The 14,358-nt window shown below is 43.7% G+C and overlaps 1 protein-coding gene and 1 non-coding gene across 4 annotated transcripts in view; one reads left to right on the top strand and one right to left on the bottom strand.

Annotated features, from left to right (window-relative positions):
* BTBD9 (BTB domain containing 9) overlaps positions 1–14,358 on the bottom strand; it is a 447,747-nt gene that overhangs the window by 361,644 nt on the left and 71,745 nt on the right. The gene's annotated exons all lie outside the window — the stretch shown is intronic.
* TRNAV-GAC (transfer RNA valine (anticodon GAC)) lies at positions 5,041–5,116 on the top strand. Its single transcript has one exon. It is a non-coding gene; the product is annotated as a tRNA-Val (tRNA).

Genomic DNA, 14,358 nt, shown 5'->3' with positions numbered 1-14,358 from the left:
CAACATGGCCGTCACCCACGTCTCCCCTACACCACCACTCTCCAGCCACACTGGTCTCCTTTCCTTGAACAGGCCACTTTCTCTCTTCCCTCCAGGCTTTCCTGTCTGTCTGCTCCAAATGCTCGCCCCTTTTGTCTTTGCCCACTTACCTCCTAAATGTCACTTAGGTCTCTACTTTAATATCACTTCCCTAAAAACCTCCCCAACTCGCCGGGTTCAAACTGTATCCTTAGTTACACCACTAATGCTCACTTGCATTTTTCTTTCTTCCCATTGATCATAGCTTATAATTCTCCCCTTTCATGTAATTATTTTGTTCAGTATCTGACTCTCCTGCTAAGCTGTGAACTCCACAAGGCAGGGGATGTGTGGTTCAAGCTGTCCGCTGTAGCTCTGGTACCCAGCACAGCGCTGGTCCTAGAGCGGGCTCTCTTGATGGTACTATCAAGTTGAGTAAACGAAAAAGAAAAAACAAAAATAACTTTATTTCATTTGGGGAGATCAAGCAAGAGTTCCCAGAGAAAATGGCATTTCACCTTCCTAAATAAATAGCCATGATTTCAGTAGCAGAGATGAAAGAGGAACATTTCAGAAAGAGAAAATGGTTTGTGACCAAATAAATGTTTGGTACCAGTTCAAGATTTTGTATCCAAAATCCAACATAATCCTGGCATCAAGTCTAAAATTAAAATCTTACTGTATAAAAGCAAAGCAGGAGAAACAGCAAGGCGTGTCACTATTTCTTAAGTAATAATTCTACAACTGGATCAAGCTGGTTCTCACAAGCTCTGTCCCCTGGTGTCAAGCCACTTCTCTGCCACTGAAGTTCCAAACATTTAAGCTCTTTGACTCAACTTCTTTTTTCCCCTCTATATCCAATCAGTTGCCAAGCTTGGCTGGTTTTTCCTTTTGAATGTCTTTCCCAGCTATTCTCTTTATCTTTAGCAAAGACATCCTAATTCAAGCCCTCTTCATCTACGGAATTACTGCCCCCTGCTCCTAACAGGGACTTTCAATGTTGGCATCGCTGACATTTGGTCTAGACAAATCTTTGTCGTCGGGGGCTGTCCTGCACATTGTAGGATGTTAGCAGGAGCCTTGACTTGTAGTAACGAGATGCCAGGAGCACCCTGCCCCTCAGATGTAACTGCCAAATATATCTACAGACATGGTCAAATGCCCCCCACCCCACCCCCGGCGGTGGGGGGGGGGGGCAAAATCAGCCCCAATTGAGAACCACTTTCTTTTTTTTTTTTTTTTTTTCTTTCATTTTTCTGAAGCTGGAAACAGGGAGAGACAGTCAGACAGACTCCCGCATGCGCCCGACCGGGATCCACCCAGCACGCCCACCAGGGGCGATGCTCTGCCCACCAGGGGGCGATGCTCTGCCCATCCTGGGCGTCGCCATGTTGCGACCAGAGCCACTCTAGCGCCTGAGGCAGAGGCCACAGAGCCATCCCCAGCGCCCGGGCCATCTTTGCTCCAATGGAGCCTTGGCTGCGGGAGGGGAAGAGAGAGACAGAGAGGAAAGTGCGGCGGAGGGGTGGAGAAGCAAATGGGCGCTTCTCCTGTGTGCCCTGGCCGGGAATCGAACCCGGGTCCTCCGCACGCTAGGCCGACGCTCTACCGCTGAGCCAACCGGCCAGGGCCGAGAACCACTTTCTTAGAGGACTTCATGGGAAACAGACTCCAAAATTACCCAAACAAACTTCAACCATTCCTTTCAAGCCAACTCAAATTTCATCTTCTCTATGAAATACGGACACTTATCAACAAGCAGATACAGTTACCTCTACAAATGAAAAAGAATCTGCACAATAAAACAAATGAGGGGTTGCGGCTAGCTTGTCGGTTTGACAGAAGATTAAAAAGAGATAATGCCCATTACTGGTAAGGATGCAGGGAAACAGGTACCACCACATAATGTGGTGGACATAAACTAGCAGAATGGTTACGTGTGGCATTTACCGAGAGGTTGCACACTCTAAGATGATCATACCTTTGACAATGCTGATGTGAAGAGATAATCAGGAAAGTATGCAAAGACTACACTGTTCTAGAGCAAAACTGGAAACACCTTAAAGGTCCCTCAATAGGAAACTAATTAGGCAAAAAACAGTAAGTTGGACTTCTGTGCTATTGTCAAAAAGGATACAGCAGATCTCTGTACTGACATGGAACACCCACATGGATATAAATGTATGTGCAAGGTTTCAATGTAGCTTGTGCCATATAACACCAGCCTTGTAAATAACAAGCTTATGTATGCTTACACACAGAAGAAAGACTACGTGGATACATGTCAAAATACTAATAAAATTTCTGCAGCCAAATCATATTTTAAAGGTAGTAGGAGAACTGTTAAATCTTCTTTAAAAATCTCTTAGAAAACTCCAATTTATGAGTCTATAATTTTTAAAGTTTACTTAAAGTAGGCTTATATATTTATTTACCACCTTTATTTCAGGCAAATATCTTGACTTGGAATATCCTGTTCTGAGTCATATTTTTGCCCTGGAGAAATCAACAGTAAAAAGGAAGTTTACAGAGAAAAATGTATTTTTGTGCATGACAGTTTATCGGTGTGATGCATTCATGAATCATACCGAAAATTTGTCCCTTGAAATCAAAGAAAACAATATGTTTATACAAAGAATGTGCCCTAAAGTTCCCCAATAAAGAAAAGTGTTTAATCAAAATATTTGTTGACAGCTGGTTAGTGCCGATTTTAAAGTAGAAAAGAAAATCAGTGTCATTGTAGTCTTTGTTTTGTGTACAAGAGCTGAATGAATATGCAAACCAGCCAGAAACGGAGACTCATTATCTGTTTTTGCACTTCAAGTGTGGTTTAAGCTCTGTAGGTATATACACACACACACACATCCAGAATGCACATAATCTCAACAAACCATGCACAGCATCTGCTCAGAACTGGGAAATGCAACGCATGCTTCTACAACATTCCACGGAAGGCAGATGGTATGCACTGATCAACAGAAATGAAATAAAATCTTTCTAAATCCTACTTCCTTTAACGGTCCTTCTAATTTTATTTTTCTTTAGAAAAATATCAAGCAGTTCTTCATAACTGTTGATTTCAACTTCAAAATCACAATAGGCAATGCGGGAGATTTCAGAGGGGAAATGTCTCCTGGCACAGATTCCCTTTCATAGTCTTAGGCAGGAGATAACACTAACTTTGAAACTCACGGCACACTGTAGCTTTATCAGTATCTAATGTGTAAATTAGCTCCTTCTATGACTGGAGGTTTAGCTTTCAAAATACATAATTACTGATCATTTCAGTCTGTATCACATTTCTTTTGCAGGGTGAAATGAACTAAAACAGCTGTTACATCCTAATAGCTTCCTCCTGTGCACAGAATTCCTACGACTACTAGAAATTAAACCTACAGCTTCCTATTGGGCAGACCGTATTCATGTGCGTATATGACCTGCATTATTTGAAAGAACAATTATTAACTTAGGGAATTATCGTTTGAAATATAATGAAGTAAGGCCGCTAAAGCAAATATCATAGCTCTCCCACGAGGTCAAAGCCCCCGGTCCACCATACTTGGTCCCCCCACCTGTCCTCACATCAGTAATGCACTTGGGGCCTAAGAAAGTCTGAGTGCTCCCAGCACCACATCCCTCGCAGGGATCCAGACCTCTATTTTCATACTGGGAGATGAATTTTCAGAAGGTGAACAAGCCTGGCACTCTGCCCAGAATTTCTGGCAGCAGACAAGCAATCCGGTGTCACTTCTGGTCCCCCCTCTCCTGAGCGAACCCCGTATCCACAGGAGAAACGGTGATCTGGGGAACTTGTACTGTGTATACGATCATATGATCACTGAGAAAGATCTGACAATTTTATTAACCACGGGTCTTGTGCGTACAGTTTTCTTTAAGCATGTTTTCTGTGGAAAGACATATTATAAAATCTTCTTATTTCCCGGTATCTCCTCACACTGAAGAAGAGGATAGCAGTGTTAAAGGGATTTTTCCAGAAAAATCAATTATTATCCAGGCACCTGCATTCAGAGATGTTAGCAGACTACAGAGATTCAACAAGCTCTCTTATATGCAACTACTATCAAAAAAACATGCCACAAGGTCCAGAAACCACAAAATAATTAGAGGCATATAAGATATATTATATAATTAATGGCTAAATTGGGTGATTCAATCTATAAATGCTATGAAAGGTCAAAGCAATCACTGCTAGGCAGTGTGGGGTGCAATTTAAATTTACATAAACCTAACTCTCCACTAAGAGAATTTTAACTACTCAACCAAGGCCTGTTTTAAGTACTGACCATTCCCAACATAAACAGGATTATAAAATGACTATGCAATAAACAAATAAGTCTGTGTCCAAATTTGTTTGGTTTTTTCCTTTTCTTTTCTTGACCTCCAACATTTAGCTGTCCTTCACGCTTCTTGATCTTCCAAAAAGAAAAGTCAATGAAGCTTTACTCCATTAGTGTTATCTTATTCACTGCAGGAGCCATGCTGAAGGTCCCGGAAAGTCTCCCCCAACACTTCCATTCACTCCCAGGTTCCTACTCGCAGTGCCACAGCTCACCCTTGTCTGTTCCCTGCGCGGAAGGCCCCAGCTCGTATAAAGGAGCCTAGAGGCCCAGATGGCTTTGTACTCTCTTGCCCACTAGCTCAGCAGCTGGCCTCCTCGTTCAGGAATTCCTGAGTTCCATAATCAACTGTAGGGAGAGCTGCAGTCTCAAAAGAAATTCCGAAAGGAGCTCTCCAACAGGAAAACCGACGCACTCAAGTTAGCTTCCTTACCCGCAGCATGCATACAACGAGGAGCCCAAGAAAATGCATTCGTTTTTTGAGCGAAAGATACACTGACTCAAATCCTGCCTCCAAAACAGGGACTTTTTCTTCACTTCTTGGGAATGTTTACTCTTCTCTGAAAACTATGTGTTAAAAGAAACCTACTTTGCCATTCTTCATGGGGAGTCCTCTAATCTTGTTGAAAGTTTACAAAAAACACAACTTTAAAACCAAGTCCCAGCCCTGGCCGGTTGGCTCAGCGGTAGAGCGTCGGCCTGACGTGCGGGGGACCCGGGTTCGATTCCCGGCCAGGGCACATAGGAGAAGCGCCCATTTGCTTCTCCACCCCCCCGTCCTTCCTCTCTGTCTCTCTCTTCCCCTCCCGCAGCCAAGGCTCCATTGGAGCAAAGATGGCCCGGGCGCTGGGGATGGCTCCTTGGCCTCTGCCCCAGGCGCTAGAGTGGCTCTGGTTGCGGCAGAGCGACGCCCCCGGAGGGGCAGAGCGTCGCCCCTGGTGGGCGTGCCGGGTGGATCCTGGTCAGGCGCATGCAGGAGTCTATCTGACTGTCTCTCCCCGTTTCCAGCTTCAGAAAAATACAAAAAAAAAAAAAAAAAACAAGTCCCAGAGGCCCTGGCCGGTTGGCTCAGCGGTAGAGCGTCGGCCTGGCGTGCAGGAGTCCCGGGTTCGATTCCCGGCCAGGGCACACAGGAGAAGCGCCCATCTGCTTCTCCACCCCTCCCCCTCTCCTTCCTCTCTGTCTCTCTCTTCCCCTCCCGCAGCTGAGGCTCCATTGGAGCAAAGATGGCCCGGGCGCTGAGGATGGCTCTGTGGCCTCTGCCTCAGGCACTAGAGTGGCTCTGGATGCAACAGAGCGACACCCCAGAGGGGCAGAGCATCGCCCCCTGGTGGGCATGCTGGGTGGATCCCAGTCGGGCACATGCGGGAGTCTGTCTGACTGCCTCCCCGTTTCCATCTTCCGAAAAATGAAAAGAAAAAAAGAAAGAAAAAAAAACAAGTCCCAGATACCCAGGGAGAGTTGTATAGCGTCACATTAATGGGGGAGGATTATCCGTTATGCCCCGTCTTTGAGCTTAGGGACATAGGTAGGAGTCTGAGTAGGTAAATAGATGGGATTGGCTAGTGCAGGGGGTTGGGAACCTTTTTGGCTGAGAGAGCCATGAACGCCACATATTTTAAAATGTAATTCCGTGAGAGCCATACAATATGTTTAACACTAAATACAAGTAAATGTGTGCATTTTATGTAAGACCAACACTTTTAAAGTACAGTAAGTCTCAATTCTTTTTAATAACGTTGTTATGCTGTTCCTAACCAATGATGAATAAAGTATTCAATACTTCTTACCATTAATGCAACTTCTGGTGCTGCATGGTTTTGCTGATGGCTTTGTAGTCTGGTTGATATGTGGTGAGGTTAAGCTTCATTCAGGCGTTGAGACTTCCATTCGTTAAACGTGATCGTAGGTTGGGCTTAACGTTCTTTAGATGTGAGAAAGACTGCTCACATACATACATAGAGCCAAACATTGTCAGTACAGCAATACTCACATGCTGCAGTGTGTGGTATGTGACGGGAAGTGCGTTCCAAGTTTTGACAATCAGCTGGTCCACGACTGTAGTTTTTTCATTTCTCCCCACTTGTGTTTGCTCACCAACTCTGCTTGGTGTCATGCAAGTCTTTCCAAATCTTCATTCAGTGACTTGAACTTATTCACCCACATATCTGAGGCCTTCAGGTCAGCAGCTTGTAGCTCAAAATCTCTGACGGAGACACCGGGGATGTATTGATAACTCAGGTCGGCGCTGTCCACTGCATACTCTTGTGGATGGGTGATGAACTTAAAAAGACGAGTGCGCTCACAAAATTCTCCAAAGTGCACATTGAATGACTGCAGGAGATTAGATGTGAAGCCCACTAGCTGCTGGAGATCAAGATGTTGAGCAGGGTCACTTGCTGTGCATACATCTTTAAACTCTCCCAGTTTTTCAAAGTGTAGTAAATGACCTATTTCAATTTCGGCAATGAAGAGTTCCAGCTTGTTTTCAAATGAAAACACTGCTTGTTGCCTGACCAAGCGGTGGCACAGTGGATAGAGCATTGGACTGGTATGTGGAGGACCCAGGTTCGAGACCCTGAGGTCACCAGCTTGAGCACGGGCTCATCTGGTTTGAGCAAAGCTCACCAGCTTGGACCCAAGGTCACCGGCTCGAGCAAGGGGTTACTTGGTCTGCTGAAGGCCCATGGTCAAGACACATATGAGAAAGCAATCAATGAATAACTAAAGTGCCCCCACGAAAAACTGATGATTGATGCTTCTCATCTCTCCGTTCCTGTCTGTCTGTCCCTATCTATCCCTCTCTCTGACTCTTGCTCTGTCTCTGTAAAAAAAAATTAAAATTAAAAAAAATAAATACAAATTAAAAAAAACACTGCTTGTTGAAGGGATAGATTATATTTCCAATGCTTTGCATTTTCACATTGAGCTGGTTCAGATGTTCAGTCATGTCCACGAGATAGAAGAACTTCAGGAGCCATTCAGTGTTAGCTAACTCAGGATGCTCGACGTTTTTCATTTCAAGAAAAGTCCGGATTTCGCTCAGACAAGCCGCGAAACAGCTGAGCACCTTCCCTCTTGACAACCAATGCACATTGCTGTGCAGAAGCAGACCAGGATAATTATTCCCAACTTCATCCAGCAGTGTTTTAAACTGGCGAACATTTAAAGCTTGGGCAACAATAAAGTTGACCACCCGAATGACCAGCGACATTACCTCACCAAGCTGCTCACCACACATCTGAGCACAAAGCGCCTCCTGATGTAGGATGCAGTGAAAACTTAGGATGGGTCTCTTTTCATGTTCACGAAGAAGCGCTACGAATCCTGTTTTTCCCCACCATGCACGGAGCACCATCAGTACACACAGAAATAAGTTTATCCATCGGTAGATTTTCTTCTTTAGCAAACTCAGTGAAAGACTTGAATAAATCCTCCCCTCTTGTCTCTTTCATAGGCAAAACAGCAAGACTTTCCTCACGTAGTGTGTCACCGACAGCATACCTTGCAATCATGCTGAACTGGGATAAATGGCTTATGTCTGTTGACTCATCCAAAGCGAGAGAAAAGAATGGTGCTGCATTTATGTCCTTCACTCGTGTTGCCTCAACTTGATTTGCCATCATGATGGTACGATCGTGAACAGTTCTTGCCGATAGAGGCATGTCTTTTATTCATTTGATTATCTTGTCTTTATCCGAAAAGTCGTCAAAAAGTTCATTGGCAACATCAAGCATGAATGTTTTGGCATATTCCCCATCTGTGAATGGCTTTCCGTTTCTCACAATTGCTAAAGCACCAGCAAAGCTAGCCGAATTCCAGTCACCTTGTTGCATCCAAACATGGAGTTGCTGCTGACTAGCTTGCACTCTGCACAGTAGCTCTTGACATGCTTTCTTCCTGCTATCTCCCGCTGGATACTTCAATGCAAATGTAGTATGGCGTGTATCGAAGTGCCGCTTTATATTTGACCGTTCTATCGATGCAATTTTATCATTGCATATTAGACACACTGCAGAACCTGCTCTCTCCACAAAGACGAATTCCTCTGTCCATTACTGCTGAAAAGTACAATATTCCTCATCTTTTTTTCTTTTAGCTATCTTCTTCGTCAAAAGGGTTTCTGCAATTAGCTAGCTGACTACTTGATTAAAAGGAAGGAAGTTTACTTCCTGACCTCACAACGACCCGTGTACGTTATGCATTATCCAATAAAAATTTGGTGTTGTCCCGGAGGACAGCTGTGATTGGCTCCAGCCACCCGCAACCATGAACATGAGCGGTAGGAAATGAATGGATTGTAATACATGAGACTGTTTTATATTTTCAACGTTATTATTTTTTTTATTAAAGATTTGTCTGCGAGCCAGATGCAGCCATCAAAAGAGCCACATCTGGCTCGAGAGCCATAGGTTCCCGACCCCTGGTCTAGTGATACAAAACAGGGCTTTTTAAAGAAGAAGCCAGCCTGACCTGTGGTGGCGCAGTGGATAAAGTGTCAACCTAGAAATGCTGAGGTCATCGGTTCGAAACCCTGGGCTTGCCTGGTCAAGGCACATATGGGAGTTGATGCTTCCAGCTCCTCCCCCCCTTCTCTCTCTCCCTCTCTCTCTCCTCTCTAAAAATGAATAAATAAAAAAATTTTTTTAAAAATAAATATATAAAGAAGAAGCCAAGATGAGCTAGAGAAGCAGAAAGGCCCAAAGCTGGAGAGCTTTGAGCGAAGAGTTAGACCTGGCCAAGTCCAGTGTGAACTCTGCCTTCAGCAAAGGTCCCGCATACACCGCACATCCTTCCTCCCATATTTGCTCTGTTTAGTCATTTTGTCCTTTGAGACTCGGTTCAAATCCTCTCTGCAGTAGGACCCCCCATAACTACGTTCCTGTATACACACCCTTAAGCACCTATCGTAACTTACTTTATCAATCGTTAGAAGGTTGTCAACTCTATTATATCATGGAATTCTTGAGAGCAGACCCTGTTCTGCTCATCCTTTTACGCCTGGCACCCAAACTAAGCATGTGCAATAGGGCAGGTGTTCAGTCAGTGTTTGTTGAACAAATGTCCAAATGAGTAAGTCCTGTAGTGATACTGGGGAAGGAAAAGCATAAGAAAAAGGATGTTTGATGGTCAACTAGGCGGTGCTCTCTGAATTTAACCCTGGGTCTCACTGCTTGGGAAGCAGCTGTCAGCACCACCACAAACAGTCCTTGCCCTTCCAGAATGGAAAGCAAACAACAGCTATCTGTGGTAAAAACAGATCATTAGTATTATTAACACCAGCTCACGCAATCGTCTCATTAAAAGACACTATTTTCTAAAACTATAAAATATCAAGAAAAGGGCAACCATGTTCTATTTTCTGATGTTTTGTTTCTTCTACTACATACACACACGAAAGAAGCTCAACATGTTATTATCCTTTAAACAGAATATAATAAAGCAAAATACAATCCCTGGATTTAACTGAATAACTTAAGCACAAACAGCTGTGTCTCAAAGGTCTTTCTGGATACAAACCACACTGGTTTTTTGTTTGGGTTTTTTTTGTTTTTGTTTTTTTGGCCTAATAAGACAATTCGAGGTGAAAATAGTAAATGGAAAATTCCACTAATTAAAAAAAAAAAAGCAATTCAAGATGTAAAGAGAAATTCTGTAATATACGAAATTTGTTTCTAAACACAGCTGAAACAAATCAGGAGTTAAGAACATCAGGTCCCCATACTAATAAAATCTAAAACGATCTTATGGGGAGTGAAGGGGCAGGAACATTCCAAGCTTTATTGACAAACCGACAAAACAGACTGAGATAAAGGACTGCTCGACTCCCTCTGGAGCATTTCAAAAGAGAAACACTCCCTCAGCTGTTCATGTTCATCCTCATCCTCATCCCCACCCCCCTCAGCAGGAATATCCTGGGCATCTGGGAGGCGGTGACCAGCATAGGCAGAGGACGGCCACCCCAGGTCCTTTCCAGCGCTCCTGGACACTGCTCCTGCCAGGGAGGCCAGGCGAGCTCCTCGGGGCTCCGAGCTTCCTCCTGCCCCAAAGCAGATCTATTTCCCCTCCCTCCCTGCAGAGGCAGCGTGAGACTGGGCTGGCAGCTGTGTCTTCGGGCAGACCTGCACATTTAGCTTCTCTAAGGCTCAATGTCCTTGTTCATAAAAATAAGGTAATTGGTAGTATTCCTCTCAGAGGGCTCGTGTAAGAACCACGGACGGTAGCAATAGTGTCTGTTCCACAGCAGATGCTCAGTGAGTGGTAGGCTGTTCCCTGCCTGCCTCTCCCCTCTCTCTTTTCCCCATTGTTGTCTGATTCCTTATTTTAATAAATATTCAATGGCTCTATCTCCTTTGAGTTGCTCTTCTATTTACTTCAAAATTCCAAAGACATATTTAAAAACAAAACAAAACGTGGTTGAAGGAAACTGAGTAACTAGTACGGAAGCCCACGTGTCCGCTGTCCTTCGCAGAGACAAGTCAGGAGCGGGCGGCGCCTGCGTGTCCTCGGACGGACCTCAGGCATAATTAACACCCGCGGGAGCAGAAAGGCTTAAATGGTACAAATACTTTCACATGTTATTTCACAAATCACAGACTTCAGAACAATTTATATTTAAATACAGTTTTATAAAAATAAAATAAAAAGGCCATTTCAACCTCTCTTTGGTTGAAGTATGGGGGTTTTCAACCCAAGTAAAATTGTAATGAGATAGTGACACCATGTGGCTACATTTTACTTTGCATTTTTAGAGAAAAAAATATGTTCCTCTGTATGTGTGGTTGCTCCATGCTAGTTCAATGATGATACCAAAGTTGTAGGGAGAAATACAACTGGATAAAATGGTTACTGTTTAAAATAAAAACTGTGCCTACTTTACCTATATATGAATAAGTCATTTCTTGAATTCTGAAGACATCAATCATATGAAGAAAGTAAAGGCTCAGCATAATTCTAGTTATTCTAAAAGCATCCTGGTGAACCCCCAAGGAATGTGAAAGTGCCTACCTTCAGAAGTAAATAAACGTGTCAATGCCCAGTTACGGGGGGGGGGGGGGGCACGAGAAAGGAAAGAGGACGTAGGTGTGTCTGCACCAAGTTAACACGGCGGGGAGAGAACACTGCCAGGGTCTACGTCCCCATCTGCTTTGCGTCCTGAGGATCCACAGCACTGGGGATACTAGGATCTAATGAAGATGGGTAAAAAAAAATCACGCTGCATCAGATGATGGCAGGAATGAGGGGGGACCTGGAATGGATGGTGACAATGAAAGAGATTACAGTGCCCAATACAGAAAACAGTAGTTTCAGTATTCATCTAAGGAGGCCTCCTACAGTAGACCAGGGACTCCTGAATAATATCAAATGCACAGCAAAGAAAGCCTAAATAGCTAAAACAGTGAGTGGAGACTATCTCCCTCCCTTTGTCTCAGCTTAGAAGAACTACCTCCCCTCTGGGGTTTCCGAGACCGCCTATTTAAAATAACCACCCTCCTCCCTTGACCCTGGCCACTATCACAATGCCAACTTCACGACACTCATAACATGTGATGTGGTCTTACTATTTCTTTATCTGTTTCTCTCAAACTCTCTGAGATCAGAAACCTTGGTGGTTCTCTTCAATGCCATGGCCTCAGTCTCCAATATAATGCGTAGCGCAAAGTAGGAGCTCATGTGTGGGATGCGTGAGTGATGGATAAACAAACAGATGAATAAATGAAGAAAAGGCTAGCTCCTCAGCTGGTGAAGAATGCCTAAATTTCTCCCTATAAATGAAAGTAGGACCATTCCAGTGAGATGTCCATCATCGTTTATGGCCTCGACTACGACGACCACCGGTACCAGAAGATGGGCGGGCAGATGCTCTGTAACATCCTCTTTTTCACGACGCATTTGTCACATTGTATTTTGTCGTTGCAAGAAAAGAAGAAAAAGGGGAGAAGGGAAACTACAACAATTAAAACACTTTGAGCAACAGTCAAAGACATCAATGGAATGAATCAGAATACTTGCTAGAGCTAAGCACACAATACCCGGGGCTATTTCCCATCAGTGTGGTACCAACGATTATTAAGTGAGTAGTCTTAGCTGACGATCCCTACCTGAAAATACACACAAAAGATATTCTGGCTGGATTAAATATTTATATAAAAAAAATTAACTAGTAGTAGAAAAAAATTTATAAAACTAGAACAATCCTTAATGTTGGAAGTGAGGAACACTTTTCTAAACATGATACCAACCCACCAGAAATCATAAAAATGACTGATTCAACCACACTTTTTAAAAAAGTGAAATTCTATATGACAAAGTGTACCAATAAAACACAAAAAATAATAATAAACTGCACAATGCATGACAGACAAGAGGAAAACGTCACACACACACATATAACACATGGAGGGTGGGGCTAAAGTAGGCTTACAGTTGTGAGTATGTGACAGTTTATTCATGTATTATTTATTAATTATTATATTATTTTCCATATACTACTATTCCATATACAAGTACTGTATGTACATATGTATGTATACATATGAATTAAATATAATATAGCTCTATATACTAACATAAAGCCAAAATAAAAGATATTCATCACTCTAGAAGAAAAATATGCAGAAGATAAAAACAGGCTTTTCATAAGTGAGAAATAATAAATGGCCAGTAATAAAAGATACTCAACGTCACTGATAAAAGAAATCCAAATTAAAATAAGACTTTTTGTCACCAATCATAAATCATACTGGCAGGATGCTGACAAGGCCGGCACTGGTGAGGGTCCGGAGCAGGGGCCCTTTTATGTGCTACTGGTAGAAACTGAGTACAACCTTACCAGAGAGCAGCTTTATCAACTTTAAAAACATGTATTACATTCTACTTTTACAATAAAAATGTGACAGAAAAAGAAACTCCCATTTTGATAATTAGCAACAAAAGGAAGGAAAGAAGAGAGCCACGCTGGGCTAACCGAGGCCACCCTCCTGGGCCCCTCCTGACTGCCGAGTGGCCCCTCGGTGCCCCTCCTGGCCAGCCGTCAGGGTCACGCTCACTGCCTGACCGCCCCGCCGCTGCGGTGGTCACGCCCCCACCCACTCCTGCCTCAGAGGCACGTCCGTGGGGACTTGGCTTTCGGGCCCATTATTCTTCTCTCTCAGCTCCCAGGTTTTATACCAAGATCGCTTTTTTGTAATTCCAGCGACCAGCCATATCCAGGCTCTCACATCTACCTCTACCCTTCACGTCTCTGTGTCAAGTCTCCTGATACTTCAGCAACGTCACACGGCTGCCAAACTACTGGGACCATGTTGAGAAACAGCCAGGGAAGAAAATTTTAAACCCTGCAGGGCACTCAATATTTGCCATTCCTTAATAGTGTTTTTTGTTCAGTCCGAGGCCCCACCGTCTGAGAAGGCTGTGGAAAGGCTTGATGAGAACTTACTGGATAGCCAAAAAGACAATCTGAAGGTTAGAGAATTTATGGGTCAAGCAGAAATTGCCTTTTCCCGAGAAAGAGAAAGCTGATAAGACAGAGCATGGTTCTGAGTGCATGTGAAAGATTGTGCCGACGCTGACAAAGTCGCCTTCTTCCTCCCCAGCTGGGGTGGAGGGGGGGGGTGTTAGTCTATGTCGCCGGCTACATAGAGCAGTCCCCACTTAACACACACAATGTATACTTAAAAAAGACCCTTAAAGACAGGGCAGGTCACTTCCCTCCATTCATTGTCATGGCTGGCATGATCACTCTGGCTTTGAAGTCTGATATTATCCTTATTGTCACTAGACAATGTCTACTACCTTGGCAAGGTAAACTGTTGACAGAATTACATTATGAATATATGAATAGGAAAACTGATGTTATGTATATTTTTCCAGAATAAAAAAGGCTTTACCAAAACCAAAGTATCTGAAAGCTGCTGGAAGCACACCACCGGCAGCTTATGGAGATCAGGAGGCCTGGTTAGCACGTGCTGGACGCCGACAC

The sequence above is a fragment of the Saccopteryx leptura genome, chromosome 1 (genome assembly GCF_036850995.1).
Source record: "Saccopteryx leptura isolate mSacLep1 chromosome 1, mSacLep1_pri_phased_curated, whole genome shotgun sequence".
NCBI classification, from domain to species: Eukaryota; Metazoa; Chordata; class Mammalia; order Chiroptera; family Emballonuridae; genus Saccopteryx; species Saccopteryx leptura.
Note: the sequence above shows the minus strand (reverse complement) of the source record. Positions and strands in the feature narration are given on the sequence as shown.